General features: G+C 54.4%; 60 non-coding genes across 60 annotated transcripts; 12 read left to right on the forward strand and 48 right to left on the reverse strand.

Annotated features, from left to right (window-relative positions):
• Positions 1–585: 585 nt before the first annotated feature.
• On the reverse strand, positions 586–659 carry Trnai-aau. The gene has a single exon. It is a non-coding gene; the product is annotated as a tRNA-Ile (tRNA).
• Positions 660–857: 198 nt separating this feature from the next.
• Trnae-uuc lies at positions 858–929 on the reverse strand. Its single transcript has one exon. It is a non-coding gene; the product is annotated as a tRNA-Glu (tRNA).
• A 281-nt stretch (positions 930–1210) lies between these two features.
• Trnam-cau lies at positions 1211–1283 on the reverse strand. Its single transcript has one exon. It is a non-coding gene; the product is annotated as a tRNA-Met (tRNA).
• Positions 1284–1576: 293 nt separating this feature from the next.
• On the reverse strand, positions 1577–1647 carry Trnag-gcc. The gene has a single exon. It is a non-coding gene; the product is annotated as a tRNA-Gly (tRNA).
• Positions 1648–1988: 341 nt separating this feature from the next.
• Positions 1989–2060, forward strand: Trnag-ucc. The gene has a single exon. It is a non-coding gene; the product is annotated as a tRNA-Gly (tRNA).
• Positions 2061–2641: 581 nt separating this feature from the next.
• On the reverse strand, positions 2642–2715 carry Trnai-aau. The gene has a single exon. It is a non-coding gene; the product is annotated as a tRNA-Ile (tRNA).
• A 198-nt stretch (positions 2716–2913) lies between these two features.
• On the reverse strand, positions 2914–2985 carry Trnae-uuc. The gene has a single exon. It is a non-coding gene; the product is annotated as a tRNA-Glu (tRNA).
• Positions 2986–3266: 281 nt separating this feature from the next.
• Trnam-cau lies at positions 3267–3339 on the reverse strand. The gene has a single exon. It is a non-coding gene; the product is annotated as a tRNA-Met (tRNA).
• A 293-nt stretch (positions 3340–3632) lies between these two features.
• Trnag-gcc lies at positions 3633–3703 on the reverse strand. Its single transcript has one exon. It is a non-coding gene; the product is annotated as a tRNA-Gly (tRNA).
• Positions 3704–4044: 341 nt separating this feature from the next.
• On the forward strand, positions 4045–4116 carry Trnag-ucc. Its single transcript has one exon. It is a non-coding gene; the product is annotated as a tRNA-Gly (tRNA).
• Positions 4117–4697: 581 nt separating this feature from the next.
• On the reverse strand, positions 4698–4771 carry Trnai-aau. Its single transcript has one exon. It is a non-coding gene; the product is annotated as a tRNA-Ile (tRNA).
• A 198-nt stretch (positions 4772–4969) lies between these two features.
• On the reverse strand, positions 4970–5041 carry Trnae-uuc. The gene has a single exon. It is a non-coding gene; the product is annotated as a tRNA-Glu (tRNA).
• Positions 5042–5322: 281 nt separating this feature from the next.
• Trnam-cau lies at positions 5323–5395 on the reverse strand. Its single transcript has one exon. It is a non-coding gene; the product is annotated as a tRNA-Met (tRNA).
• A 293-nt stretch (positions 5396–5688) lies between these two features.
• Trnag-gcc lies at positions 5689–5759 on the reverse strand. Its single transcript has one exon. It is a non-coding gene; the product is annotated as a tRNA-Gly (tRNA).
• Positions 5760–6100: 341 nt separating this feature from the next.
• Trnag-ucc lies at positions 6101–6172 on the forward strand. The gene has a single exon. It is a non-coding gene; the product is annotated as a tRNA-Gly (tRNA).
• Positions 6173–6753: 581 nt separating this feature from the next.
• Positions 6754–6827, reverse strand: Trnai-aau. Its single transcript has one exon. It is a non-coding gene; the product is annotated as a tRNA-Ile (tRNA).
• Positions 6828–7025: 198 nt separating this feature from the next.
• Trnae-uuc lies at positions 7026–7097 on the reverse strand. Its single transcript has one exon. It is a non-coding gene; the product is annotated as a tRNA-Glu (tRNA).
• Positions 7098–7378: 281 nt separating this feature from the next.
• On the reverse strand, positions 7379–7451 carry Trnam-cau. Its single transcript has one exon. It is a non-coding gene; the product is annotated as a tRNA-Met (tRNA).
• Positions 7452–7744: 293 nt separating this feature from the next.
• On the reverse strand, positions 7745–7815 carry Trnag-gcc. The gene has a single exon. It is a non-coding gene; the product is annotated as a tRNA-Gly (tRNA).
• Positions 7816–8156: 341 nt separating this feature from the next.
• Positions 8157–8228, forward strand: Trnag-ucc. Its single transcript has one exon. It is a non-coding gene; the product is annotated as a tRNA-Gly (tRNA).
• A 581-nt stretch (positions 8229–8809) lies between these two features.
• Positions 8810–8883, reverse strand: Trnai-aau. The gene has a single exon. It is a non-coding gene; the product is annotated as a tRNA-Ile (tRNA).
• Positions 8884–9081: 198 nt separating this feature from the next.
• Trnae-uuc lies at positions 9082–9153 on the reverse strand. Its single transcript has one exon. It is a non-coding gene; the product is annotated as a tRNA-Glu (tRNA).
• A 281-nt stretch (positions 9154–9434) lies between these two features.
• Positions 9435–9507, reverse strand: Trnam-cau. Its single transcript has one exon. It is a non-coding gene; the product is annotated as a tRNA-Met (tRNA).
• Positions 9508–9800: 293 nt separating this feature from the next.
• On the reverse strand, positions 9801–9871 carry Trnag-gcc. Its single transcript has one exon. It is a non-coding gene; the product is annotated as a tRNA-Gly (tRNA).
• A 341-nt stretch (positions 9872–10212) lies between these two features.
• Positions 10213–10284, forward strand: Trnag-ucc. The gene has a single exon. It is a non-coding gene; the product is annotated as a tRNA-Gly (tRNA).
• A 581-nt stretch (positions 10285–10865) lies between these two features.
• Trnai-aau lies at positions 10866–10939 on the reverse strand. Its single transcript has one exon. It is a non-coding gene; the product is annotated as a tRNA-Ile (tRNA).
• Positions 10940–11137: 198 nt separating this feature from the next.
• Trnae-uuc lies at positions 11138–11209 on the reverse strand. The gene has a single exon. It is a non-coding gene; the product is annotated as a tRNA-Glu (tRNA).
• Positions 11210–11490: 281 nt separating this feature from the next.
• On the reverse strand, positions 11491–11563 carry Trnam-cau. Its single transcript has one exon. It is a non-coding gene; the product is annotated as a tRNA-Met (tRNA).
• A 293-nt stretch (positions 11564–11856) lies between these two features.
• Trnag-gcc lies at positions 11857–11927 on the reverse strand. Its single transcript has one exon. It is a non-coding gene; the product is annotated as a tRNA-Gly (tRNA).
• A 341-nt stretch (positions 11928–12268) lies between these two features.
• Trnag-ucc lies at positions 12269–12340 on the forward strand. Its single transcript has one exon. It is a non-coding gene; the product is annotated as a tRNA-Gly (tRNA).
• A 581-nt stretch (positions 12341–12921) lies between these two features.
• Positions 12922–12995, reverse strand: Trnai-aau. The gene has a single exon. It is a non-coding gene; the product is annotated as a tRNA-Ile (tRNA).
• A 198-nt stretch (positions 12996–13193) lies between these two features.
• Trnae-uuc lies at positions 13194–13265 on the reverse strand. The gene has a single exon. It is a non-coding gene; the product is annotated as a tRNA-Glu (tRNA).
• A 281-nt stretch (positions 13266–13546) lies between these two features.
• Trnam-cau lies at positions 13547–13619 on the reverse strand. The gene has a single exon. It is a non-coding gene; the product is annotated as a tRNA-Met (tRNA).
• A 293-nt stretch (positions 13620–13912) lies between these two features.
• Positions 13913–13983, reverse strand: Trnag-gcc. The gene has a single exon. It is a non-coding gene; the product is annotated as a tRNA-Gly (tRNA).
• Positions 13984–14324: 341 nt separating this feature from the next.
• Positions 14325–14396, forward strand: Trnag-ucc. The gene has a single exon. It is a non-coding gene; the product is annotated as a tRNA-Gly (tRNA).
• A 581-nt stretch (positions 14397–14977) lies between these two features.
• Positions 14978–15051, reverse strand: Trnai-aau. The gene has a single exon. It is a non-coding gene; the product is annotated as a tRNA-Ile (tRNA).
• Positions 15052–15249: 198 nt separating this feature from the next.
• On the reverse strand, positions 15250–15321 carry Trnae-uuc. The gene has a single exon. It is a non-coding gene; the product is annotated as a tRNA-Glu (tRNA).
• A 281-nt stretch (positions 15322–15602) lies between these two features.
• Trnam-cau lies at positions 15603–15675 on the reverse strand. Its single transcript has one exon. It is a non-coding gene; the product is annotated as a tRNA-Met (tRNA).
• Positions 15676–15968: 293 nt separating this feature from the next.
• Positions 15969–16039, reverse strand: Trnag-gcc. The gene has a single exon. It is a non-coding gene; the product is annotated as a tRNA-Gly (tRNA).
• Positions 16040–16380: 341 nt separating this feature from the next.
• Trnag-ucc lies at positions 16381–16452 on the forward strand. The gene has a single exon. It is a non-coding gene; the product is annotated as a tRNA-Gly (tRNA).
• Positions 16453–17033: 581 nt separating this feature from the next.
• On the reverse strand, positions 17034–17107 carry Trnai-aau. The gene has a single exon. It is a non-coding gene; the product is annotated as a tRNA-Ile (tRNA).
• Positions 17108–17305: 198 nt separating this feature from the next.
• On the reverse strand, positions 17306–17377 carry Trnae-uuc. Its single transcript has one exon. It is a non-coding gene; the product is annotated as a tRNA-Glu (tRNA).
• Positions 17378–17658: 281 nt separating this feature from the next.
• On the reverse strand, positions 17659–17731 carry Trnam-cau. Its single transcript has one exon. It is a non-coding gene; the product is annotated as a tRNA-Met (tRNA).
• Positions 17732–18024: 293 nt separating this feature from the next.
• On the reverse strand, positions 18025–18095 carry Trnag-gcc. Its single transcript has one exon. It is a non-coding gene; the product is annotated as a tRNA-Gly (tRNA).
• A 341-nt stretch (positions 18096–18436) lies between these two features.
• Positions 18437–18508, forward strand: Trnag-ucc. The gene has a single exon. It is a non-coding gene; the product is annotated as a tRNA-Gly (tRNA).
• A 581-nt stretch (positions 18509–19089) lies between these two features.
• On the reverse strand, positions 19090–19163 carry Trnai-aau. The gene has a single exon. It is a non-coding gene; the product is annotated as a tRNA-Ile (tRNA).
• Positions 19164–19361: 198 nt separating this feature from the next.
• Positions 19362–19433, reverse strand: Trnae-uuc. Its single transcript has one exon. It is a non-coding gene; the product is annotated as a tRNA-Glu (tRNA).
• Positions 19434–19714: 281 nt separating this feature from the next.
• Positions 19715–19787, reverse strand: Trnam-cau. The gene has a single exon. It is a non-coding gene; the product is annotated as a tRNA-Met (tRNA).
• Positions 19788–20080: 293 nt separating this feature from the next.
• Trnag-gcc lies at positions 20081–20151 on the reverse strand. Its single transcript has one exon. It is a non-coding gene; the product is annotated as a tRNA-Gly (tRNA).
• A 341-nt stretch (positions 20152–20492) lies between these two features.
• Trnag-ucc lies at positions 20493–20564 on the forward strand. The gene has a single exon. It is a non-coding gene; the product is annotated as a tRNA-Gly (tRNA).
• Positions 20565–21145: 581 nt separating this feature from the next.
• Trnai-aau lies at positions 21146–21219 on the reverse strand. Its single transcript has one exon. It is a non-coding gene; the product is annotated as a tRNA-Ile (tRNA).
• A 198-nt stretch (positions 21220–21417) lies between these two features.
• On the reverse strand, positions 21418–21489 carry Trnae-uuc. The gene has a single exon. It is a non-coding gene; the product is annotated as a tRNA-Glu (tRNA).
• A 281-nt stretch (positions 21490–21770) lies between these two features.
• Positions 21771–21843, reverse strand: Trnam-cau. Its single transcript has one exon. It is a non-coding gene; the product is annotated as a tRNA-Met (tRNA).
• Positions 21844–22136: 293 nt separating this feature from the next.
• Trnag-gcc lies at positions 22137–22207 on the reverse strand. The gene has a single exon. It is a non-coding gene; the product is annotated as a tRNA-Gly (tRNA).
• Positions 22208–22548: 341 nt separating this feature from the next.
• On the forward strand, positions 22549–22620 carry Trnag-ucc. The gene has a single exon. It is a non-coding gene; the product is annotated as a tRNA-Gly (tRNA).
• A 581-nt stretch (positions 22621–23201) lies between these two features.
• Positions 23202–23275, reverse strand: Trnai-aau. The gene has a single exon. It is a non-coding gene; the product is annotated as a tRNA-Ile (tRNA).
• A 198-nt stretch (positions 23276–23473) lies between these two features.
• Trnae-uuc lies at positions 23474–23545 on the reverse strand. Its single transcript has one exon. It is a non-coding gene; the product is annotated as a tRNA-Glu (tRNA).
• Positions 23546–23826: 281 nt separating this feature from the next.
• On the reverse strand, positions 23827–23899 carry Trnam-cau. Its single transcript has one exon. It is a non-coding gene; the product is annotated as a tRNA-Met (tRNA).
• Positions 23900–24192: 293 nt separating this feature from the next.
• Positions 24193–24263, reverse strand: Trnag-gcc. Its single transcript has one exon. It is a non-coding gene; the product is annotated as a tRNA-Gly (tRNA).
• A 341-nt stretch (positions 24264–24604) lies between these two features.
• On the forward strand, positions 24605–24676 carry Trnag-ucc. Its single transcript has one exon. It is a non-coding gene; the product is annotated as a tRNA-Gly (tRNA).
• Positions 24677–25029: the final 353 nt, after the last annotated feature.

Raw genomic sequence — 25029 nt, forward strand, 5'->3', positions numbered from 1 at the left:
CGCAGCAGGCTTTTAATTTCGCGTATGAGTACTTTTGCCACGCGCTCTTAAACTATTGTTTTTTCGCCCTCTTACTCGCTGCATACCAGCCCTTAGTGTGTCTCGACTTGTCTCGACTTTGCTCAGCTGACGCGAGAGCTGACGCTCTCAAATCGGCCTATATCAAAACGACAAGCACGAGAAACGACTGAGAGAGGTAAGGAGAGGCGAGGCGATGGACACACAGCACGCCCCCTTCATTTCACGGTGGCGTCTCCCTGGCCGAATCGGGCTGTAGCTCCGAAAACAAAGGAGAAACAAAAATAGGAAGTAAAACTGCCAATAGTGCCCTGTGTTCCCATGCGCTCACCCGCCCAAGTACTGACAAGGGCCAAAGTTGTTACGCATCGGCAATCGGACATTTTCTTTCATTTTCTCTAACCAGTGTATTCAAGATATTATGGCCATTGCCGAGTGAATGCTGTAGTGCTTCCCGACGAGTCGGGTTCGGATCCTCTGTCAACTTCCACGCAGGGTGATGATCATTTGGTCATCACACTCGCCAGCTGAAATCGGCGCTGCCTTTTCGCAGTAGTAAAAGAGAAGTGGCCCGTGGGGGGATCGAACCCACGACCTTCGCGTTATTAGCACGACGCTCTAACCAACTGAGCTAACGGGCCTCGGCAGATGCAGCTGCTCAGCCCTACGCTGGAATCAGATGGCATGAAGCCATACACCATTCCTATGGTCGTCGTGTGTCTGCTTCCCTAGTCTATATTCTGCTGACGGTCACGAAACAGTAGCTATATTGCGAGCAGGACGGGAAACGGCCGCTCGGACAGCTCAAACTTGTCACGATTAGTGTGGAAAAAATTCCGTTCCGGTACCGGGAATCGAACCCGGGCCTCCTGGGTGAAAGGCAGGTATCCTAGCCACTAGACCACACCGGATGCGGCCGTTTCATTCGACCGTTCGTACGGTCGCTTGTCGCATTGTCGCTCTCTTTGCGAGCATCTTTGCACATACTGACTGGCAAGGCGCGCACCTCAAACGTCGCAGAGCAATGCTTTTGGCTTCATGCTCTGCTGGGAGAAGAGGAATAGGGAAGCTGTATGTAGCAATAACAGGAAGTAAACATTTTCCCGCTGAAGCGTTGAAACGTTGTGGATAACAAACAAGAAATAAGTTGGCGCCCTAGCAACAGCACCACCTTCAGTCACAGAAAATTAGATGCCCCGGGTGAGGACCGAACTCACGACCTTAAGATTATGAGACTTACGCGCTGCCTACTGCGCTACCGAGGCAGGCGATCGTTAGACCTTCTGGAATCTTGGTAAGTACCGAATACAAGTGGTAGAGAGTCTGCACTCCCTGGCTCATTTTTTCTGTTGCTACACGTGCATTCACGGCGCGGCAGGCAACTTGCGATGCTAGGCCGACGCCAGTATGTACAATAGCACGCAGGAGTCCAAACGAGCAGTCGTCCGCGCTGCATGATTGGTTCTTTCCACACGGAATCCCGCGGTTCATTCTCATGGCTCACGCAGTTCGAGTGCGAAAGACACGCAGCACCCCTACCGGAGAAAAAACAAAATGATGCATCGGCCGGGAATCGAACCCGGGCCGCCCGCGTGGCAGGCGAGCATTCTACCACTGAACCACCGATGCTCGGGCCAGCGGTACCTTCACGCTGCTTCCCGAGCAGATGTCTCAAGGGAAAGTGGGACTGCCGTCAAGCGCCGTAGCATTCTGTGGAGAAGATGCTGCAGACGCTGAATCCTGCACTGCACTGCTTAAAGATGCCGCCAGAACGCGGTCCTCTGCGTACTCTTGCGTCGCCGGCGCCGACTCTTGCCAAAGGATGCGAAATGTGCGCGGATACGCTGTCCGAATGCGTCTGGATGTGCTCCCCTAGCCTGCCTCGAAATGCGCCTGCCGGGTACGATCACCTTCGGCCGCTGCCGACAGGCGGGAAGCCGACTCAGCGCGGTGGCGGGGCGCTCGCTTGTGCGGTGGTGGTGTAATGGTCAGCATAGTTGCCTTCCAAGCAGTTGATCCGGGTTCGATTCCCGGCCACCGCAGCAGGCTTTTAATTTCGCGTATGAGTACTTTTGCCACGCGCTCTTAAACTATTGTTTTTTCGCCCTCTTACTCGCTGCATACCAGCCCTTAGTGTGTCTCGACTTGTCTCGACTTTGCTCAGCTGACGCGAGAGCTGACGCTCTCAAATCGGCCTATATCAAAACGACAAGCACGAGAAACGACTGAGAGAGGTAAGGAGAGGCGAGGCGATGGACACACAGCACGCCCCCTTCATTTCACGGTGGCGTCTCCCTGGCCGAATCGGGCTGTAGCTCCGAAAACAAAGGAGAAACAAAAATAGGAAGTAAAACTGCCAATAGTGCCCTGTGTTCCCATGCGCTCACCCGCCCAAGTACTGACAAGGGCCAAAGTTGTTACGCATCGGCAATCGGACATTTTCTTTCATTTTCTCTAACCAGTGTATTCAAGATATTATGGCCATTGCCGAGTGAATGCTGTAGTGCTTCCCGACGAGTCGGGTTCGGATCCTCTGTCAACTTCCACGCAGGGTGATGATCATTTGGTCATCACACTCGCCAGCTGAAATCGGCGCTGCCTTTTCGCAGTAGTAAAAGAGAAGTGGCCCGTGGGGGGATCGAACCCACGACCTTCGCGTTATTAGCACGACGCTCTAACCAACTGAGCTAACGGGCCTCGGCAGATGCAGCTGCTCAGCCCTACGCTGGAATCAGATGGCATGAAGCCATACACCATTCCTATGGTCGTCGTGTGTCTGCTTCCCTAGTCTATATTCTGCTGACGGTCACGAAACAGTAGCTATATTGCGAGCAGGACGGGAAACGGCCGCTCGGACAGCTCAAACTTGTCACGATTAGTGTGGAAAAAATTCCGTTCCGGTACCGGGAATCGAACCCGGGCCTCCTGGGTGAAAGGCAGGTATCATAGCCACTAGACCACACCGGATGCGGCCGTTTCATTCGACCGTTCGTACGGTCGCTTGTCGCATTGTCGCTCTCTTTGCGAGCATCTTTGCACATACTGACTGGCAAGGCGCGCACCTCAAACGTCGCAGAGCAATGCTTTTGGCTTCATGCTCTGCTGGGAGAAGAGGAATAGGGAAGCTGTATGTAGCAATAACAGGAAGTAAACATTTTCCCGCTGAAGCGTTGAAACGTTGTGGATAACAAACAAGAAATAAGTTGGCGCCCTAGCAACAGCACCACCTTCAGTCACAGAAAATTAGATGCCCCGGGTGAGGATCGAACTCACGACCTTAAGATTATGAGACTTACGCGCTGCCTACTGCGCTACCGAGGCAGGCGATCGTTAGACCTTCTGGAATCTTGGTAAGTACCGAATACAAGTGGTAGAGAGTCTGCACTCCCTGGCTCATTTTTTCTGTTGCTACACGTGCATTCACGGCGCGGCAGGCAACTTGCGATGCTAGGCCGACGCCAGTATGTACAATAGCACGCAGGAGTCCAAACGAGCAGTCGTCCGCGCTGCATGATTGGTTCTTTCCACACGGAATCCCGCGGTTCATTCTCATGGCTCACGCAGTTCGAGTGCGAAAGACACGCAGCACCCCTACCGGAGAAAAAACAAAATGATGCATCGGCCGGGAATCGAACCCGGGCCGCCCGCGTGGCAGGCGAGCATTCTACCACTGAACCACCGATGCTCGGGCCAGCGGTACCTTCACGCTGCTTCCCGAGCAGATGTCTCAAGGGAAAGTGGGACTGCCGTCAAGCGCCGTAGCATTCTGTGGAGAAGATGCTGCAGACGCTGAATCCTGCACTGCACTGCTTAAAGATGCCGCCAGAACGCGGTCCTCTGCGTACTCTTGCGTCGCCGGCGCCGACTCTTGCCAAAGGATGCGAAATGTGCGCGGATACGCTGTCCGAATGCGTCTGGATGTGCTCCCCTAGCCTGCCTCGAAATGCGCCTGCCGGGTACGATCACCTTCGGCCGCTGCCGACAGGCGGGAAGCCGACTCAGCGCGGTGGCGGGGCGCTCGCTTGTGCGGTGGTGGTGTAATGGTCAGCATAGTTGCCTTCCAAGCAGTTGATCCGGGTTCGATTCCCGGCCACCGCAGCAGGCTTTTAATTTCGCGTATGAGTACTTTTGCCACGCGCTCTTAAACTATTGTTTTTTCGCCCTCTTACTCGCTGCATACCAGCCCTTAGTGTGTCTCGACTTGTCTCGACTTTGCTCAGCTGACGCGAGAGCTGACGCTCTCAAATCGGCCTATATCAAAACGACAAGCACGAGAAACGACTGAGAGAGGTAAGGAGAGGCGAGGCGATGGACACACAGCACGCCCCCTTCATTTCACGGTGGCGTCTCCCTGGCCGAATCGGGCTGTAGCTCCGAAAACAAAGGAGAAACAAAAATAGGAAGTAAAACTGCCAATAGTGCCCTGTGTTCCCATGCGCTCACCCGCCCAAGTACTGACAAGGGCCAAAGTTGTTACGCATCGGCAATCGGACATTTTCTTTCATTTTCTCTAACCAGTGTATTCAAGATATTATGGCCATTGCCGAGTGAATGCTGTAGTGCTTCCCGACGAGTCGGGTTCGGATCCTCTGTCAACTTCCACGCAGGGTGATGATCATTTGGTCATCACACTCGCCAGCTGAAATCGGCGCTGCCTTTTCGCAGTAGTAAAAGAGAAGTGGCCCGTGGGGGGATCGAACCCACGACCTTCGCGTTATTAGCACGACGCTCTAACCAACTGAGCTAACGGGCCTCGGCAGATGCAGCTGCTCAGCCCTACGCTGGAATCAGATGGCATGAAGCCATACACCATTCCTATGGTCGTCGTGTGTCTGCTTCCCTAGTCTATATTCTGCTGACGGTCACGAAACAGTAGCTATATTGCGAGCAGGACGGGAAACGGCCGCTCGGACAGCTCAAACTTGTCACGATTAGTGTGGAAAAAATTCCGTTCCGGTACCGGGAATCGAACCCGGGCCTCCTGGGTGAAAGGCAGGTATCCTAGCCACTAGACCACACCGGATGCGGCCGTTTCATTCGACCGTTCGTACGGTCGCTTGTCGCATTGTCGCTCTCTTTGCGAGCATCTTTGCACATACTGACTGGCAAGGCGCGCACCTCAAACGTCGCAGAGCAATGCTTTTGGCTTCATGCTCTGCTGGGAGAAGAGGAATAGGGAAGCTGTATGTAGCAATAACAGGAAGTAAACATTTTCCCGCTGAAGCGTTGAAACGTTGTGGATAACAAACAAGAAATAAGTTGGCGCCCTAGCAACAGCACCACCTTCAGTCACAGAAAATTAGATGCCCCGGGTGAGGACCGAACTCACGACCTTAAGATTATGAGACTTACGCGCTGCCTACTGCGCTACCGAGGCAGGCGATCGTTAGACCTTCTGGAATCTTGGTAAGTACCGAATACAAGTGGTAGAGAGTCTGCACTCCCTGGCTCATTTTTTCTGTTGCTACACGTGCATTCACGGCGCGGCAGGCAACTTGCGATGCTAGGCCGACGCCAGTATGTACAATAGCACGCAGGAGTCCAAACGAGCAGTCGTCCGCGCTGCATGATTGGTTCTTTCCACACGGAATCCCGCGGTTCATTCTCATGGCTCACGCAGTTCGAGTGCGAAAGACACGCAGCACCCCTACCGGAGAAAAAACAAAATGATGCATCGGCCGGGAATCGAACCCGGGCCGCCCGCGTGGCAGGCGAGCATTCTACCACTGAACCACCGATGCTCGGGCCAGCGGTACCTTCACGCTGCTTCCCGAGCAGATGTCTCAAGGGAAAGTGGGACTGCCGTCAAGCGCCGTAGCATTCTGTGGAGAAGATGCTGCAGACGCTGAATCCTGCACTGCACTGCTTAAAGATGCCGCCAGAACGCGGTCCTCTGCGTACTCTTGCGTCGCCGGCGCCGACTCTTGCCAAAGGATGCGAAATGTGCGCGGATACGCTGTCCGAATGCGTCTGGATGTGCTCCCCTAGCCTGCCTCGAAATGCGCCTGCCGGGTACGATCACCTTCGGCCGCTGCCGACAGGCGGGAAGCCGACTCAGCGCGGTGGCGGGGCGCTCGCTTGTGCGGTGGTGGTGTAATGGTCAGCATAGTTGCCTTCCAAGCAGTTGATCCGGGTTCGATTCCCGGCCACCGCAGCAGGCTTTTAATTTCGCGTATGAGTACTTTTGCCACGCGCTCTTAAACTATTGTTTTTTCGCCCTCTTACTCGCTGCATACCAGCCCTTAGTGTGTCTCGACTTGTCTCGACTTTGCTCAGCTGACGCGAGAGCTGACGCTCTCAAATCGGCCTATATCAAAACGACAAGCACGAGAAACGACTGAGAGAGGTAAGGAGAGGCGAGGCGATGGACACACAGCACGCCCCCTTCATTTCACGGTGGCGTCTCCCTGGCCGAATCGGGCTGTAGCTCCGAAAACAAAGGAGAAACAAAAATAGGAAGTAAAACTGCCAATAGTGCCCTGTGTTCCCATGCGCTCACCCGCCCAAGTACTGACAAGGGCCAAAGTTGTTACGCATCGGCAATCGGACATTTTCTTTCATTTTCTCTAACCAGTGTATTCAAGATATTATGGCCATTGCCGAGTGAATGCTGTAGTGCTTCCCGACGAGTCGGGTTCGGATCCTCTGTCAACTTCCACGCAGGGTGATGATCATTTGGTCATCACACTCGCCAGCTGAAATCGGCGCTGCCTTTTCGCAGTAGTAAAAGAGAAGTGGCCCGTGGGGGGATCGAACCCACGACCTTCGCGTTATTAGCACGACGCTCTAACCAACTGAGCTAACGGGCCTCGGCAGATGCAGCTGCTCAGCCCTACGCTGGAATCAGATGGCATGAAGCCATACACCATTCCTATGGTCGTCGTGTGTCTGCTTCCCTAGTCTATATTCTGCTGACGGTCACGAAACAGTAGCTATATTGCGAGCAGGACGGGAAACGGCCGCTCGGACAGCTCAAACTTGTCACGATTAGTGTGGAAAAAATTCCGTTCCGGTACCGGGAATCGAACCCGGGCCTCCTGGGTGAAAGGCAGGTATCATAGCCACTAGACCACACCGGATGCGGCCGTTTCATTCGACCGTTCGTACGGTCGCTTGTCGCATTGTCGCTCTCTTTGCGAGCATCTTTGCACATACTGACTGGCAAGGCGCGCACCTCAAACGTCGCAGAGCAATGCTTTTGGCTTCATGCTCTGCTGGGAGAAGAGGAATAGGGAAGCTGTATGTAGCAATAACAGGAAGTAAACATTTTCCCGCTGAAGCGTTGAAACGTTGTGGATAACAAACAAGAAATAAGTTGGCGCCCTAGCAACAGCACCACCTTCAGTCACAGAAAATTAGATGCCCCGGGTGAGGATCGAACTCACGACCTTAAGATTATGAGACTTACGCGCTGCCTACTGCGCTACCGAGGCAGGCGATCGTTAGACCTTCTGGAATCTTGGTAAGTACCGAATACAAGTGGTAGAGAGTCTGCACTCCCTGGCTCATTTTTTCTGTTGCTACACGTGCATTCACGGCGCGGCAGGCAACTTGCGATGCTAGGCCGACGCCAGTATGTACAATAGCACGCAGGAGTCCAAACGAGCAGTCGTCCGCGCTGCATGATTGGTTCTTTCCACACGGAATCCCGCGGTTCATTCTCATGGCTCACGCAGTTCGAGTGCGAAAGACACGCAGCACCCCTACCGGAGAAAAAACAAAATGATGCATCGGCCGGGAATCGAACCCGGGCCGCCCGCGTGGCAGGCGAGCATTCTACCACTGAACCACCGATGCTCGGGCCAGCGGTACCTTCACGCTGCTTCCCGAGCAGATGTCTCAAGGGAAAGTGGGACTGCCGTCAAGCGCCGTAGCATTCTGTGGAGAAGATGCTGCAGACGCTGAATCCTGCACTGCACTGCTTAAAGATGCCGCCAGAACGCGGTCCTCTGCGTACTCTTGCGTCGCCGGCGCCGACTCTTGCCAAAGGATGCGAAATGTGCGCGGATACGCTGTCCGAATGCGTCTGGATGTGCTCCCCTAGCCTGCCTCGAAATGCGCCTGCCGGGTACGATCACCTTCGGCCGCTGCCGACAGGCGGGAAGCCGACTCAGCGCGGTGGCGGGGCGCTCGCTTGTGCGGTGGTGGTGTAATGGTCAGCATAGTTGCCTTCCAAGCAGTTGATCCGGGTTCGATTCCCGGCCACCGCAGCAGGCTTTTAATTTCGCGTATGAGTACTTTTGCCACGCGCTCTTAAACTATTGTTTTTTCGCCCTCTTACTCGCTGCATACCAGCCCTTAGTGTGTCTCGACTTGTCTCGACTTTGCTCAGCTGACGCGAGAGCTGACGCTCTCAAATCGGCCTATATCAAAACGACAAGCACGAGAAACGACTGAGAGAGGTAAGGAGAGGCGAGGCGATGGACACACAGCACGCCCCCTTCATTTCACGGTGGCGTCTCCCTGGCCGAATCGGGCTGTAGCTCCGAAAACAAAGGAGAAACAAAAATAGGAAGTAAAACTGCCAATAGTGCCCTGTGTTCCCATGCGCTCACCCGCCCAAGTACTGACAAGGGCCAAAGTTGTTACGCATCGGCAATCGGACATTTTCTTTCATTTTCTCTAACCAGTGTATTCAAGATATTATGGCCATTGCCGAGTGAATGCTGTAGTGCTTCCCGACGAGTCGGGTTCGGATCCTCTGTCAACTTCCACGCAGGGTGATGATCATTTGGTCATCACACTCGCCAGCTGAAATCGGCGCTGCCTTTTCGCAGTAGTAAAAGAGAAGTGGCCCGTGGGGGGATCGAACCCACGACCTTCGCGTTATTAGCACGACGCTCTAACCAACTGAGCTAACGGGCCTCGGCAGATGCAGCTGCTCAGCCCTACGCTGGAATCAGATGGCATGAAGCCATACACCATTCCTATGGTCGTCGTGTGTCTGCTTCCCTAGTCTATATTCTGCTGACGGTCACGAAACAGTAGCTATATTGCGAGCAGGACGGGAAACGGCCGCTCGGACAGCTCAAACTTGTCACGATTAGTGTGGAAAAAATTCCGTTCCGGTACCGGGAATCGAACCCGGGCCTCCTGGGTGAAAGGCAGGTATCATAGCCACTAGACCACACCGGATGCGGCCGTTTCATTCGACCGTTCGTACGGTCGCTTGTCGCATTGTCGCTCTCTTTGCGAGCATCTTTGCACATACTGACTGGCAAGGCGCGCACCTCAAACGTCGCAGAGCAATGCTTTTGGCTTCATGCTCTGCTGGGAGAAGAGGAATAGGGAAGCTGTATGTAGCAATAACAGGAAGTAAACATTTTCCCGCTGAAGCGTTGAAACGTTGTGGATAACAAACAAGAAATAAGTTGGCGCCCTAGCAACAGCACCACCTTCAGTCACAGAAAATTAGATGCCCCGGGTGAGGATCGAACTCACGACCTTAAGATTATGAGACTTACGCGCTGCCTACTGCGCTACCGAGGCAGGCGATCGTTAGACCTTCTGGAATCTTGGTAAGTACCGAATACAAGTGGTAGAGAGTCTGCACTCCCTGGCTCATTTTTTCTGTTGCTACACGTGCATTCACGGCGCGGCAGGCAACTTGCGATGCTAGGCCGACGCCAGTATGTACAATAGCACGCAGGAGTCCAAACGAGCAGTCGTCCGCGCTGCATGATTGGTTCTTTCCACACGGAATCCCGCGGTTCATTCTCATGGCTCACGCAGTTCGAGTGCGAAAGACACGCAGCACCCCTACCGGAGAAAAAACAAAATGATGCATCGGCCGGGAATCGAACCCGGGCCGCCCGCGTGGCAGGCGAGCATTCTACCACTGAACCACCGATGCTCGGGCCAGCGGTACCTTCACGCTGCTTCCCGAGCAGATGTCTCAAGGGAAAGTGGGACTGCCGTCAAGCGCCGTAGCATTCTGTGGAGAAGATGCTGCAGACGCTGAATCCTGCACTGCACTGCTTAAAGATGCCGCCAGAACGCGGTCCTCTGCGTACTCTTGCGTCGCCGGCGCCGACTCTTGCCAAAGGATGCGAAATGTGCGCGGATACGCTGTCCGAATGCGTCTGGATGTGCTCCCCTAGCCTGCCTCGAAATGCGCCTGCCGGGTACGATCACCTTCGGCCGCTGCCGACAGGCGGGAAGCCGACTCAGCGCGGTGGCGGGGCGCTCGCTTGTGCGGTGGTGGTGTAATGGTCAGCATAGTTGCCTTCCAAGCAGTTGATCCGGGTTCGATTCCCGGCCACCGCAGCAGGCTTTTAATTTCGCGTATGAGTACTTTTGCCACGCGCTCTTAAACTATTGTTTTTTCGCCCTCTTACTCGCTGCATACCAGCCCTTAGTGTGTCTCGACTTGTCTCGACTTTGCTCAGCTGACGCGAGAGCTGACGCTCTCAAATCGGCCTATATCAAAACGACAAGCACGAGAAACGACTGAGAGAGGTAAGGAGAGGCGAGGCGATGGACACACAGCACGCCCCCTTCATTTCACGGTGGCGTCTCCCTGGCCGAATCGGGCTGTAGCTCCGAAAACAAAGGAGAAACAAAAATAGGAAGTAAAACTGCCAATAGTGCCCTGTGTTCCCATGCGCTCACCCGCCCAAGTACTGACAAGGGCCAAAGTTGTTACGCATCGGCAATCGGACATTTTCTTTCATTTTCTCTAACCAGTGTATTCAAGATATTATGGCCATTGCCGAGTGAATGCTGTAGTGCTTCCCGACGAGTCGGGTTCGGATCCTCTGTCAACTTCCACGCAGGGTGATGATCATTTGGTCATCACACTCGCCAGCTGAAATCGGCGCTGCCTTTTCGCAGTAGTAAAAGAGAAGTGGCCCGTGGGGGGATCGAACCCACGACCTTCGCGTTATTAGCACGACGCTCTAACCAACTGAGCTAACGGGCCTCGGCAGATGCAGCTGCTCAGCCCTACGCTGGAATCAGATGGCATGAAGCCATACACCATTCCTATGGTCGTCGTGTGTCTGCTTCCCTAGTCTATATTCTGCTGACGGTCACGAAACAGTAGCTATATTGCGAGCAGGACGGGAAACGGCCGCTCGGACAGCTCAAACTTGTCACGATTAGTGTGGAAAAAATTCCGTTCCGGTACCGGGAATCGAACCCGGGCCTCCTGGGTGAAAGGCAGGTATCATAGCCACTAGACCACACCGGATGCGGCCGTTTCATTCGACCGTTCGTACGGTCGCTTGTCGCATTGTCGCTCTCTTTGCGAGCATCTTTGCACATACTGACTGGCAAGGCGCGCACCTCAAACGTCGCAGAGCAATGCTTTTGGCTTCATGCTCTGCTGGGAGAAGAGGAATAGGGAAGCTGTATGTAGCAATAACAGGAAGTAAACATTTTCCCGCTGAAGCGTTGAAACGTTGTGGATAACAAACAAGAAATAAGTTGGCGCCCTAGCAACAGCACCACCTTCAGTCACAGAAAATTAGATGCCCCGGGTGAGGATCGAACTCACGACCTTAAGATTATGAGACTTACGCGCTGCCTACTGCGCTACCGAGGCAGGCGATCGTTAGACCTTCTGGAATCTTGGTAAGTACCGAATACAAGTGGTAGAGAGTCTGCACTCCCTGGCTCATTTTTTCTGTTGCTACACGTGCATTCACGGCGCGGCAGGCAACTTGCGATGCTAGGCCGACGCCAGTATGTACAATAGCACGCAGGAGTCCAAACGAGCAGTCGTCCGCGCTGCATGATTGGTTCTTTCCACACGGAATCCCGCGGTTCATTCTCATGGCTCACGCAGTTCGAGTGCGAAAGACACGCAGCACCCCTACCGGAGAAAAAACAAAATGATGCATCGGCCGGGAATCGAACCCGGGCCGCCCGCGTGGCAGGCGAGCATTCTACCACTGAACCACCGATGCTCGGGCCAGCGGTACCTTCACGCTGCTTCCCGAGCAGATGTCTCAAGGGAAAGTGGGACTGCCGTCAAGCGCCGTAGCATTCTGTGGAGAAGATGCTGCAGACGCTGAATCCTGCACTGCACTGCTTAAAGATGCCGCCAGAACGCGGTCCTCTGCGTACTCTTGCGTCGCCGGCGCCGACTCTTGCCAAAGGATGCGAAATGTGCGCGGATACGCTGTCCGAATGCGTCTGGATGTGCTCCCCTAGCCTGCCTCGAAATGCGCCTGCCGGGTACGATCACCTTCGGCCGCTGCCGACAGGCGGGAAGCCGACTCAGCGCGGTGGCGGGGCGCTCGCTTGTGCGGTGGTGGTGTAATGGTCAGCATAGTTGCCTTCCAAGCAGTTGATCCGGGTTCGATTCCCGGCCACCGCAGCAGGCTTTTAATTTCGCGTATGAGTACTTTTGCCACGCGCTCTTAAACTATTGTTTTTTCGCCCTCTTACTCGCTGCATACCAGCCCTTAGTGTGTCTCGACTTGTCTCGACTTTGCTCAGCTGACGCGAGAGCTGACGCTCTCAAATCGGCCTATATCAAAACGACAAGCACGAGAAACGACTGAGAGAGGTAAGGAGAGGCGAGGCGATGGACACACAGCACGCCCCCTTCATTTCACGGTGGCGTCTCCCTGGCCGAATCGGGCTGTAGCTCCGAAAACAAAGGAGAAACAAAAATAGGAAGTAAAACTGCCAATAGTGCCCTGTGTTCCCATGCGCTCACCCGCCCAAGTACTGACAAGGGCCAAAGTTGTTACGCATCGGCAATCGGACATTTTCTTTCATTTTCTCTAACCAGTGTATTCAAGATATTATGGCCATTGCCGAGTGAATGCTGTAGTGCTTCCCGACGAGTCGGGTTCGGATCCTCTGTCAACTTCCACGCAGGGTGATGATCATTTGGTCATCACACTCGCCAGCTGAAATCGGCGCTGCCTTTTCGCAGTAGTAAAAGAGAAGTGGCCCGTGGGGGGATCGAACCCACGACCTTCGCGTTATTAGCACGACGCTCTAACCAACTGAGCTAACGGGCCTCGGCAGATGCAGCTGCTCAGCCCTACGCTGGAATCAGATGGCATGAAGCCATACACCATTCCTATGGTCGTCGTGTGTCTGCTTCCCTAGTCTATATTCTGCTGACGGTCACGAAACAGTAGCTATATTGCGAGCAGGACGGGAAACGGCCGCTCGGACAGCTCAAACTTGTCACGATTAGTGTGGAAAAAATTCCGTTCCGGTACCGGGAATCGAACCCGGGCCTCCTGGGTGAAAGGCAGGTATCATAGCCACTAGACCACACCGGATGCGGCCGTTTCATTCGACCGTTCGTACGGTCGCTTGTCGCATTGTCGCTCTCTTTGCGAGCATCTTTGCACATACTGACTGGCAAGGCGCGCACCTCAAACGTCGCAGAGCAATGCTTTTGGCTTCATGCTCTGCTGGGAGAAGAGGAATAGGGAAGCTGTATGTAGCAATAACAGGAAGTAAACATTTTCCCGCTGAAGCGTTGAAACGTTGTGGATAACAAACAAGAAATAAGTTGGCGCCCTAGCAACAGCACCACCTTCAGTCACAGAAAATTAGATGCCCCGGGTGAGGATCGAACTCACGACCTTAAGATTATGAGACTTACGCGCTGCCTACTGCGCTACCGAGGCAGGCGATCGTTAGACCTTCTGGAATCTTGGTAAGTACCGAATACAAGTGGTAGAGAGTCTGCACTCCCTGGCTCATTTTTTCTGTTGCTACACGTGCATTCACGGCGCGGCAGGCAACTTGCGATGCTAGGCCGACGCCAGTATGTACAATAGCACGCAGGAGTCCAAACGAGCAGTCGTCCGCGCTGCATGATTGGTTCTTTCCACACGGAATCCCGCGGTTCATTCTCATGGCTCACGCAGTTCGAGTGCGAAAGACACGCAGCACCCCTACCGGAGAAAAAACAAAATGATGCATCGGCCGGGAATCGAACCCGGGCCGCCCGCGTGGCAGGCGAGCATTCTACCACTGAACCACCGATGCTCGGGCCAGCGGTACCTTCACGCTGCTTCCCGAGCAGATGTCTCAAGGGAAAGTGGGACTGCCGTCAAGCGCCGTAGCATTCTGTGGAGAAGATGCTGCAGACGCTGAATCCTGCACTGCACTGCTTAAAGATGCCGCCAGAACGCGGTCCTCTGCGTACTCTTGCGTCGCCGGCGCCGACTCTTGCCAAAGGATGCGAAATGTGCGCGGATACGCTGTCCGAATGCGTCTGGATGTGCTCCCCTAGCCTGCCTCGAAATGCGCCTGCCGGGTACGATCACCTTCGGCCGCTGCCGACAGGCGGGAAGCCGACTCAGCGCGGTGGCGGGGCGCTCGCTTGTGCGGTGGTGGTGTAATGGTCAGCATAGTTGCCTTCCAAGCAGTTGATCCGGGTTCGATTCCCGGCCACCGCAGCAGGCTTTTAATTTCGCGTATGAGTACTTTTGCCACGCGCTCTTAAACTATTGTTTTTTCGCCCTCTTACTCGCTGCATACCAGCCCTTAGTGTGTCTCGACTTGTCTCGCCTTTGCTCAGCTGACGCGAGAGCTGACGCTCTCAAATCGGCCTATATCAAAACGACAAGCACGAGAAACGACTGAGAGAGGTAAGGAGAGGCGAGGCGATGGACACACAGCACGCCCCCTTCATTTCACGGTGGCGTCTCCCTGGCCGAATCGGGCTGTAGCTCCGAAAACAAAGGAGAAACAAAAATAGGAAGTAAAACTGCCAATAGTGCCCTGTGTTCCCATGCGCTCACCCGCCCAAGTACTGACAAGGGCCAAAGTTGTTACGCATCGGCAATCGGACATTTTCTTTCATTTTCTCTAACCAGTGTATTCAAGATATTATGGCCATTGCCGAGTGAATGCTGTAGTGCTTCCCGACGAGTCGGGTTCGGATCCTCTGTCAACTTCCACGCAGGGTGATGATCATTTGGTCATCACACTCGCCAGCTGAAATCGGCGCTGCCTTTTCGCAGTAGTAAAAGAGAAGTGGCCCGTGGGGGGATCGAACCCACGACCTTCGCGTTATTAGCACGACGCTCTAACCAACTGAGCCAACGGGCCTCGGCAGATGCAGCTGCTCAGCCCTACGCTGGAATCAGATGGCATGAAGCCATACACCATTCCTATGGTCGTCGTGTGTCTGCTTCCCTAGTCTATATTCTGCTGACGGTCACGAAACAGTAGCTATATTGCGAGCAGGACGGGAAACGGCCGCTCGGACAGCTCAAACTTGTCACGATTAGTGTGGAAAAAATTCCGTTCCGGTACCGGGAATCGAACCCGGGCCTCCTGGGTGAAAGGCAGGTATCCTAGCCACTAGACCACACCGGATGCGGCCGTTTCATTCGACCGTTCGTACGGTCGCTTGTCGCATTGTCGCTCTCTTTGCGAGCATCTTTGCACATACTGACTGGCAAGGCGCGCACCTCAAACGTCGCAGAGCAATGCTTTTGGCTTCATGCTCTGCTGGGAGAAGAGGAATAGGGAAGCTGTATGTAGCAATAACAGGAAGTAAACATTTTCCCGCTGAAGCGTTGAAACGTTGTGGATAACAAACAAGAAATAAGTTGGCGCCCTAGCAACAGCACCACCTTCAGTCACAGAAAATTAGATGCCCCGGGTGAGGATCGAACTCACGACCTTAAGATTATGAGACTTACGCGCTGCCTACTGCGCTACCGAGGCAGGCGATCGTTAGACCTTCTGGAATCTTGGTAAGTACCGAATACAAGTGGTAGAGAGTCTGCACTCCCTGGCTCATTTTTTCTGTTGCTACACGTGCATTCACGGCGCGGCAGGCAACTTGCGATGCTAGGCCGACGCCAGTATGTACAATAGCACGCAGGAGTCCAAACGAGCAGTCGTCCGCGCTGCATGATTGGTTCTTTCCACACGGAATCCCGCGGTTCATTCTCATGGCTCACGCAGTTCGAGTGCGAAAGACACGCAGCACCCCTACCGGAGAAAAAACAAAATGATGCATCGGCCGGGAATCGAACCCGGGCCGCCCGCGTGGCAGGCGAGCATTCTACCACTGAACCACCGATGCTCGGGCCAGCGGTACCTTCACGCTGCTTCCCGAGCAGATGTCTCAAGGGAAAGTGGGACTGCCGTCAAGCGCCGTAGCATTCTGTGGAGAAGATGCTGCAGACGCTGAATCCTGCACTGCACTGCTTAAAGATGCCGCCAGAACGCGGTCCTCTGCGTACTCTTGCGTCGCCGGCGCCGACTCTTGCCAAAGGATGCGAAATGTGCGCGGATACGCTGTCCGAATGCGTCTGGATGTGCTCCCCTAGCCTGCCTCGAAATGCGCCTGCCGGGTACGATCACCTTCGGCCGCTGCCGACAGGCGGGAAGCCGACTCAGCGCGGTGGCGGGGCGCTCGCTTGTGCGGTGGTGGTGTAATGGTCAGCATAGTTGCCTTCCAAGCAGTTGATCCGGGTTCGATTCCCGGCCACCGCAGCAGGCTTTTAATTTCGCGTATGAGTACTTTTGCCACGCGCTCTTAAACTATTGTTTTTTCGCCCTCTTACTCGCTGCATACCAGCCCTTAGTGTGTCTCGACTTGTCTCGACTTTGCTCAGCTGACGCGAGAGCTGACGCTCTCAAATCGGCCTATATCAAAACGACAAGCACGAGAAACGACTGAGAGAGGTAAGGAGAGGCGAGGCGATGGACACACAGCACGCCCCCTTCATTTCACGGTGGCGTCTCCCTGGCCGAATCGGGCTGTAGCTCCGAAAACAAAGGAGAAACAAAAATAGGAAGTAAAACTGCCAATAGTGCCCTGTGTTCCCATGCGCTCACCCGCCCAAGTACTGACAAGGGCCAAAGTTGTTACGCATCGGCAATCGGACATTTTCTTTCATTTTCTCTAACCAGTGTATTCAAGATATTATGGCCATTGCCGAGTGAATGCTGTAGTGCTTCCCGACGAGTCGGGTTCGGATCCTCTGTCAACTTCCACGCAGGGTGATGATCATTTGGTCATCACACTCGCCAGCTGAAATCGGCGCTGCCTTTTCGCAGTAGTAAAAGAGAAGTGGCCCGTGGGGGGATCGAACCCACGACCTTCGCGTTATTAGCACGACGCTCTAACCAACTGAGCTAACGGGCCTCGGCAGATGCAGCTGCTCAGCCCTACGCTGGAATCAGATGGCATGAAGCCATACACCATTCCTATGGTCGTCGTGTGTCTGCTTCCCTAGTCTATATTCTGCTGACGGTCACGAAACAGTAGCTATATTGCGAGCAGGACGGGAAACGGCCGCTCGGACAGCTCAAACTTGTCACGATTAGTGTGGAAAAAATTCCGTTCCGGTACCGGGAATCGAACCCGGGCCTCCTGGGTGAAAGGCAGGTATCCTAGCCACTAGACCACACCGGATGCGGCCGTTTCATTCGACCGTTCGTACGGTCGCTTGTCGCATTGTCGCTCTCTTTGCGAGCATCTTTGCACATACTGACTGGCAAGGCGCGCACCTCAAACGTCGCAGAGCAATGCTTTTGGCTTCATGCTCTGCTGGGAGAAGAGGAATAGGGAAGCTGTATGTAGCAATAACAGGAAGTAAACATTTTCCCGCTGAAGCGTTGAAACGTTGTGGATAACAAACAAGAAATAAGTTGGCGCCCTAGCAACAGCACCACCTTCAGTCACAGAAAATTAGATGCCCCGGGTGAGGATCGAACTCACGACCTTAAGATTATGAGACTTACGCGCTGCCTACTGCGCTACCGAGGCAGGCGATCGTTAGACCTTCTGGAATCTTGGTAAGTACCGAATACAAGTGGTAGAGAGTCTGCACTCCCTGGCTCATTTTTTCTGTTGCTACACGTGCATTCACGGCGCGGCAGGCAACTTGCGATGCTAGGCCGACGCCAGTATGTACAATAGCACGCAGGAGTCCAAACGAGCAGTCGTCCGCGCTGCATGATTGGTTCTTTCCACACGGAATCCCGCGGTTCATTCTCATGGCTCACGCAGTTCGAGTGCGAAAGACACGCAGCACCCCTACCGGAGAAAAAACAAAATGATGCATCGGCCGGGAATCGAACCCGGGCCGCCCGCGTGGCAGGCGAGCATTCTACCACTGAACCACCGATGCTCGGGCCAGCGGTACCTTCACGCTGCTTCCCGAGCAGATGTCTCAAGGGAAAGTGGGACTGCCGTCAAGCGCCGTAGCATTCTGTGGAGAAGATGCTGCAGACGCTGAATCCTGCACTGCACTGCTTAAAGATGCCGCCAGAACGCGGTCCTCTGCGTACTCTTGCGTCGCCGGCGCCGACTCTTGCCAAAGGATGCGAAATGTGCGCGGATACGCTGTCCGAATGCGTCTGGATGTGCTCCCCTAGCCTGCCTCGAAATGCGCCTGCCGGGTACGATCACCTTCGGCCGCTGCCGACAGGCGGGAAGCCGACTCAGCGCGGTGGCGGGGCGCTCGCTTGTGCGGTGGTGGTGTAATGGTCAGCATAGTTGCCTTCCAAGCAGTTGATCCGGGTTCGATTCCCGGCCACCGCAGCAGGCTTTTAATTTCGCGTATGAGTACTTTTGCCACGCGCTCTTAAACTATTGTTTTTTCGCCCTCTTACTCGCTGCATACCAGCCCTTAGTGTGTCTCGACTTGTCTCGCCTTTGCTCAGCTGACGCGAGAGCTGACGCTCTCAAATCGGCCTATATCAAAACGACAAGCACGAGAAACGACTGAGAGAGGTAAGGAGAGGCGAGGCGATGGACACACAGCACGCCCCCTTCATTTCACGGTGGCGTCTCCCTGGCCGAATCGGGCTGTAGCTCCGAAAACAAAGGAGAAACAAAAATAGGAAGTAAAACTGCCAATAGTGCCCTGTGTTCCCATGCGCTCACCCGCCCAAGTACTGACAAGGGCCAAAGTTGTTACGCATCGGCAATCGGACATTTTCTTTCATTTTCTCTAACCAGTGTATTCAAGATATTATGGCCATTGCCGAGTGAATGCTGTAGTGCTTCCCGACGAGTCGGGTTCGGATCCTCTGTCAACTTCCACGCAGGGTGATGATCATTTGGTCATCACACTCGCCAGCTGAAATCGGCGCTGCCTTTTCGCAGTAGTAAAAGAGAAGTGGCCCGTGGGGGGATCGAACCCACGACCTTCGCGTTATTAGCACGACGCTCTAACCAACTGAGCTAACGGGCCTCGGCAGATGCAGCTGCTCAGCCCTACGCTGGAATCAGATGGCATGAAGCCATACACCATTCCTATGGTCGTCGTGTGTCTGCTTCCCTAGTCTATATTCTGCTGACGGTCACGAAACAGTAGCTATATTGCGAGCAGGACGGGAAACGGCCGCTCGGACAGCTCAAACTTGTCACGATTAGTGTGGAAAAAATTCCGTTCCGGTACCGGGAATCGAACCCGGGCCTCCTGGGTGAAAGGCAGGTATCATAGCCACTAGACCACACCGGATGCGGCCGTTTCATTCGACCGTTCGTACGGTCGCTTGTCGCATTGTCGCTCTCTTTGCGAGCATCTTTGCACATACTGACTGGCAAGGCGCGCACCTCAAACGTCGCAGAGCAATGCTTTTGGCTTCATGCTCTGCTGGGAGAAGAGGAATAGGGAAGCTGTATGTAGCAATAACAGGAAGTAAACATTTTCCCGCTGAAGCGTTGAAACGTTGTGGATAACAAACAAGAAATAAGTTGGCGCCCTAGCAACAGCACCACCTTCAGTCACAGAAAATTAGATGCCCCGGGTGAGGATCGAACTCACGACCTTAAGATTATGAGACTTACGCGCTGCCTACTGCGCTACCGAGGCAGGCGATCGTTAGACCTTCTGGAATCTTGGTAAGTACCGAATACAAGTGGTAGAGAGTCTGCACTCCCTGGCTCATTTTTTCTGTTGCTACACGTGCATTCACGGCGCGGCAGGCAACTTGCGATGCTAGGCCGACGCCAGTATGTACAATAGCACGCAGGAGTCCAAACGAGCAGTCGTCCGCGCTGCATGATTGGTTCTTTCCACACGGAATCCCGCGGTTCATTCTCATGGCTCACGCAGTTCGAGTGCGAAAGACACGCAGCACCCCTACCGGAGAAAAAACAAAATGATGCATCGGCCGGGAATCGAACCCGGGCCGCCCGCGTGGCAGGCGAGCATTCTACCACTGAACCACCGATGCTCGGGCCAGCGGTACCTTCACGCTGCTTCCCGAGCAGATGTCTCAAGGGAAAGTGGGACTGCCGTCAAGCGCCGTAGCATTCTGTGGAGAAGATGCTGCAGACGCTGAATCCTGCACTGCACTGCTTAAAGATGCCGCCAGAACGCGGTCCTCTGCGTACTCTTGCGTCGCCGGCGCCGACTCTTGCCAAAGGATGCGAAATGTGCGCGGATACGCTGTCCGAATGCGTCTGGATGTGCTCCCCTAGCCTGCCTCGAAATGCGCCTGCCGGGTACGATCACCTTCGGCCGCTGCCGACAGGCGGGAAGCCGACTCAGCGCGGTGGCGGGGCGCTCGCTTGTGCGGTGGTGGTGTAATGGTCAGCATAGTTGCCTTCCAAGCAGTTGATCCGGGTTCGATTCCCGGCCACCGCAGCAGGCTTTTAATTTCGCGTATGAGTACTTTTGCCACGCGCTCTTAAACTATTGTTTTTTCGCCCTCTTACTCGCTGCATACCAGCCCTTAGTGTGTCTCGACTTGTCTCGCCTTTGCTCAGCTGACGCGAGAGCTGACGCTCTCAAATCGGCCTATATCAAAACGACAAGCACGAGAAACGACTGAGAGAGGTAAGGAGAGGCGAGGCGATGGACACACAGCACGCCCCCTTCATTTCACGGTGGCGTCTCCCTGGCCGAATCGGGCTGTAGCTCCGAAAACAAAGGAGAAACAAAAATAGGAAGTAAAACTGCCAATAGTGCCCTGTGTTCCCATGCGCTCACCCGCCCAAGTACTGACAAGGGCCAAAGTTGTTACGCATCGGCAATCGGACATTTTCTTTCATTTTCTCTAACCAGTGTATTCAAGATATTATGGCCATTGCCGAGTGAATGCTGTAGTGCTTCCCGACGAGTCGGGTTCGGATCCTCTGTCAACTTCCACGCAGGGTGATGATCATTTGGTCATCACACTCGCCAGCTGAAATCGGCGCTGCCTTTTCGCAGTAGTAAAAGAGAAGTGGCCCGTGGGGGGATCGAACCCACGACCTTCGCGTTATTAGCACGACGCTCTAACCAACTGAGCTAACGGGCCTCGGCAGATGCAGCTGCTCAGCCCTACGCTGGAATCAGATGGCATGAAGCCATACACCATTCCTATGGTCGTCGTGTGTCTGCTTCCCTAGTCTATATTCTGCTGACGGTCACGAAACAGTAGCTATATTGCGAGCAGGACGGGAAACGGCCGCTCGGACAGCTCAAACTTGTCACGATTAGTGTGGAAAAAATTCCGTTCCGGTACCGGGAATCGAACCCGGGCCTCCTGGGTGAAAGGCAGGTATCCTAGCCACTAGACCACACCGGATGCGGCCGTTTCATTCGACCGTTCGTACGGTCGCTTGTCGCATTGTCGCTCTCTTTGCGAGCATCTTTGCACATACTGACTGGCAAGGCGCGCACCTCAAACGTCGCAGAGCAATGCTTTTGGCTTCATGCTCTGCTGGGAGAAGAGGAATAGGGAAGCTGTATGTAGCAATAACAGGAAGTAAACATTTTCCCGCTGAAGCGTTGAAACGTTGTGGATAACAAACAAGAAATAAGTTGGCGCCCTAGCAACAGCACCACCTTCAGTCACAGAAAATTAGATGCCCCGGGTGAGGATCGAACTCACGACCTTAAGATTATGAGACTTACGCGCTGCCTACTGCGCTACCGAGGCAGGCGATCGTTAGACCTTCTGGAATCTTGGTAAGTACCGAATACAAGTGGTAGAGAGTCTGCACTCCCTGGCTCATTTTTTCTGTTGCTACACGTGCATTCACGGCGCGGCAGGCAACTTGCGATGCTAGGCCGACGCCAGTATGTACAATAGCACGCAGGAGTCCAAACGAGCAGTCGTCCGCGCTGCATGATTGGTTCTTTCCACACGGAATCCCGCGGTTCATTCTCATGGCTCACGCAGTTCGAGTGCGAAAGACACGCAGCACCCCTACCGGAGAAAAAACAAAATGATGCATCGGCCGGGAATCGAACCCGGGCCGCCCGCGTGGCAGGCGAGCATTCTACCACTGAACCACCGATGCTCGGGCCAGCGGTACCTTCACGCTGCTTCCCGAGCAGATGTCTCAAGGGAAAGTGGGACTGCCGTCAAGCGCCGTAGCATTCTGTGGAGAAGATGCTGCAGACGCTGAATCCTGCACTGCACTGCTTAAAGATGCCGCCAGAACGCGGTCCTCTGCGTACTCTTGCGTCGCCGGCGCCGACTCTTGCCAAAGGATGCGAAATGTGCGCGGATACGCTGTCCGAATGCGTCTGGATGTGCTCCCCTAGCCTGCCTCGAAATGCGCCTGCCGGGTACGATCACCTTCGGCCGCTGCCGACAGGCGGGAAGCCGACTCAGCGCGGTGGCGGGGCGCTCGCTTGTGCGGTGGTGGTGTAATGGTCAGCATAGTTGCCTTCCAAGCAGTTGATCCGGGTTCGATTCCCGGCCACCGCAGCAGGCTTTTAATTTCGCGTATGAGTACTTTTGCCACGCGCTCTTAAACTATTGTTTTTTCGCCCTCTTACTCGCTGCATACCAGCCCTTAGTGTGTCTCGACTTGTCTCGACTTTGCTCAGCTGACGCGAGAGCTGACGCTCTCAAATCGGCCTATATCAAAACGACAAGCACGAGAAACGACTGAGAGAGGTAAGGAGAGGCGAGGCGATGGACACACAGCACGCCCCCTTCATTTCACGGTGGCGTCTCCCTGGCCGAATCGGGCTGTAGCTCCGAAAACAAAGGAGAAACAAAAATAGGAAGTAAAACTGCCAATAGTGCCCTGTGTTCCCATGCGCTCACCCGCCCAAGTACTGACAAGGGCCAAAGTTGTTACGCATCGGCAATCGGACATTTTCTTTCATTTTCTCTAACCAGTGTATTCAAGATATTATGGCCATTGCCGAGTGAATGCTGTAGTGCTTCCCGACGAGTCGGGTTCGGATCCTCTGTCAACTTCCACGCAGGGTGATGATCATTTGGTCATCACACTCGCCAGCTGAAATCGGCGCTGCCTTTTCGCAGTAGTAAAAGAGAAGTGGCCCGTGGGGGGATCGAACCCACGACCTTCGCGTTATTAGCACGACGCTCTAACCAACTGAGCTAACGGGCCTCGGCAGATGCAGCTGCTCAGCCCTACGCTGGAATCAGATGGCATGAAGCCATACACCATTCCTATGGTCGTCGTGTGTCTGCTTCCCTAGTCTATATTCTGCTGACGGTCACGAAACAGTAGCTATATTGCGAGCAGGACGGGAAACGGCCGCTCGGACAGCTCAAACTTGTCACGATTAGTGTGGAAAAAATTCCGTTCCGGTACCGGGAATCGAACCCGGGCCTCCTGGGTGAAAGGCAGGTATCCTAGCCACTAGACCACACCGGATGCGGCCGTTTCATTCGACCGTTCGTACGGTCGCTTGTCGCATTGTCGCTCTCTTTGCGAGCATCTTTGCACATACTGACTGGCAAGGCGCGCACCTCAAACGTCGCAGAGCAATGCTTTTGGCTTCATGCTCTGCTGGGAGAAGAGGAATAGGGAAGCTGTATGTAGCAATAACAGGAAGTAAACATTTTCCCGCTGAAGCGTTGAAACGTTGTGGATAACAAACAAGAAATAAGTTGGCGCCCTAGCAACAGCACCACCTTCAGTCACAGAAAATTAGATGCCCCGGGTGACGATCGAACTCACGACCTTAAGATTATGAGACTTACGCGCTGCCTACTGCGCTACCGAGGCAGGCGATCGTTAGACCTTCTGGAATCTTGGTAAGTACCGAATACAAGTGGTAGAGAGTCTGCACTCCCTGGCTCATTTTTTCTGTTGCTACACGTGCATTCACGGCGCGGCAGGCAACTTGCGATGCTAGGCCGACGCCAGTATGTACAATAGCACGCAGGAGTCCAAACGAGCAGTCGTCCGCGCTGCATGATTGGTTCTTTCCACACGGAATCCCGCGGTTCATTCTCATGGCTCACGCAGTTCGAGTGCGAAAGACACGCAGCACCCCTACCGGAGAAAAAACAAAATGATGCATCGGCCGGGAATCGAACCCGGGCCGCCCGCGTGGCAGGCGAGCATTCTACCACTGAACCACCGATGCTCGGGCCAGCGGTACCTTCACGCTGCTTCCCGAGCAGATGTCTCAAGGGAAAGTGGGACTGCCGTCAAGCGCCGTAGCGTTCTGTGGAGAAGATGCTGCAGACGCTGAATCCTGCACTGCACTGCTTAAAGATGCCGCCAGAACGCGGTCCTCTGCGTACTCTTGCGTCGCCGGCGCCGACTCTTGCCAAAGGATGCGAAATGTGCGCGGATACGCTGTCCGAATGCGTCTGGATGTGCTCCCCTAGCCTGCCTCGAAATGCGCCTGCCGGGTACGATCACCTTCGGCCGCTGCCGACAGGCGGGAAGCCGACTCAGCGCGGTGGCGGGGCGCTCGCTTGTGCGGTGGTGGTGTAATGGTCAGCATAGTTGCCTTCCAAGCAGTTGATCCGGGTTCGATTCCCGGCCACCGCAGCAGGCTTTTAATTTCGCGTATGAGTACTTTTGCCACGCGCTCTTAAACTATTGTTTTTTCGCCCTCTTACTCGCTGCATACCAGCCCTTAGTGTGTCTCGACTTGTCTCGACTTTGCTCAGCTGACGCGAGAGCTGACGCTCTCAAATCGGCCTATATCAAAACGACAAGCACGAGAAACGACTGAGAGAGGTAAGGAGAGGCGAGGCGATGGACACACAGCACGCCCCCTTCATTTCACGGTGGCGTCTCCCTGGCCGAATCGGGCTGTAGCTCCGAAAACAAAGGAGAAACAAAAATAGGAAGTAAAACTGCCAATAGTGCCCTGTGTTCCCATGCGCTCACCCGCCCAA

Source organism: Schistocerca americana, chromosome 2 (genome assembly GCF_021461395.2).
Source record: "Schistocerca americana isolate TAMUIC-IGC-003095 chromosome 2, iqSchAmer2.1, whole genome shotgun sequence".
Taxonomy (NCBI): domain Eukaryota; kingdom Metazoa; phylum Arthropoda; class Insecta; order Orthoptera; family Acrididae; genus Schistocerca; species Schistocerca americana.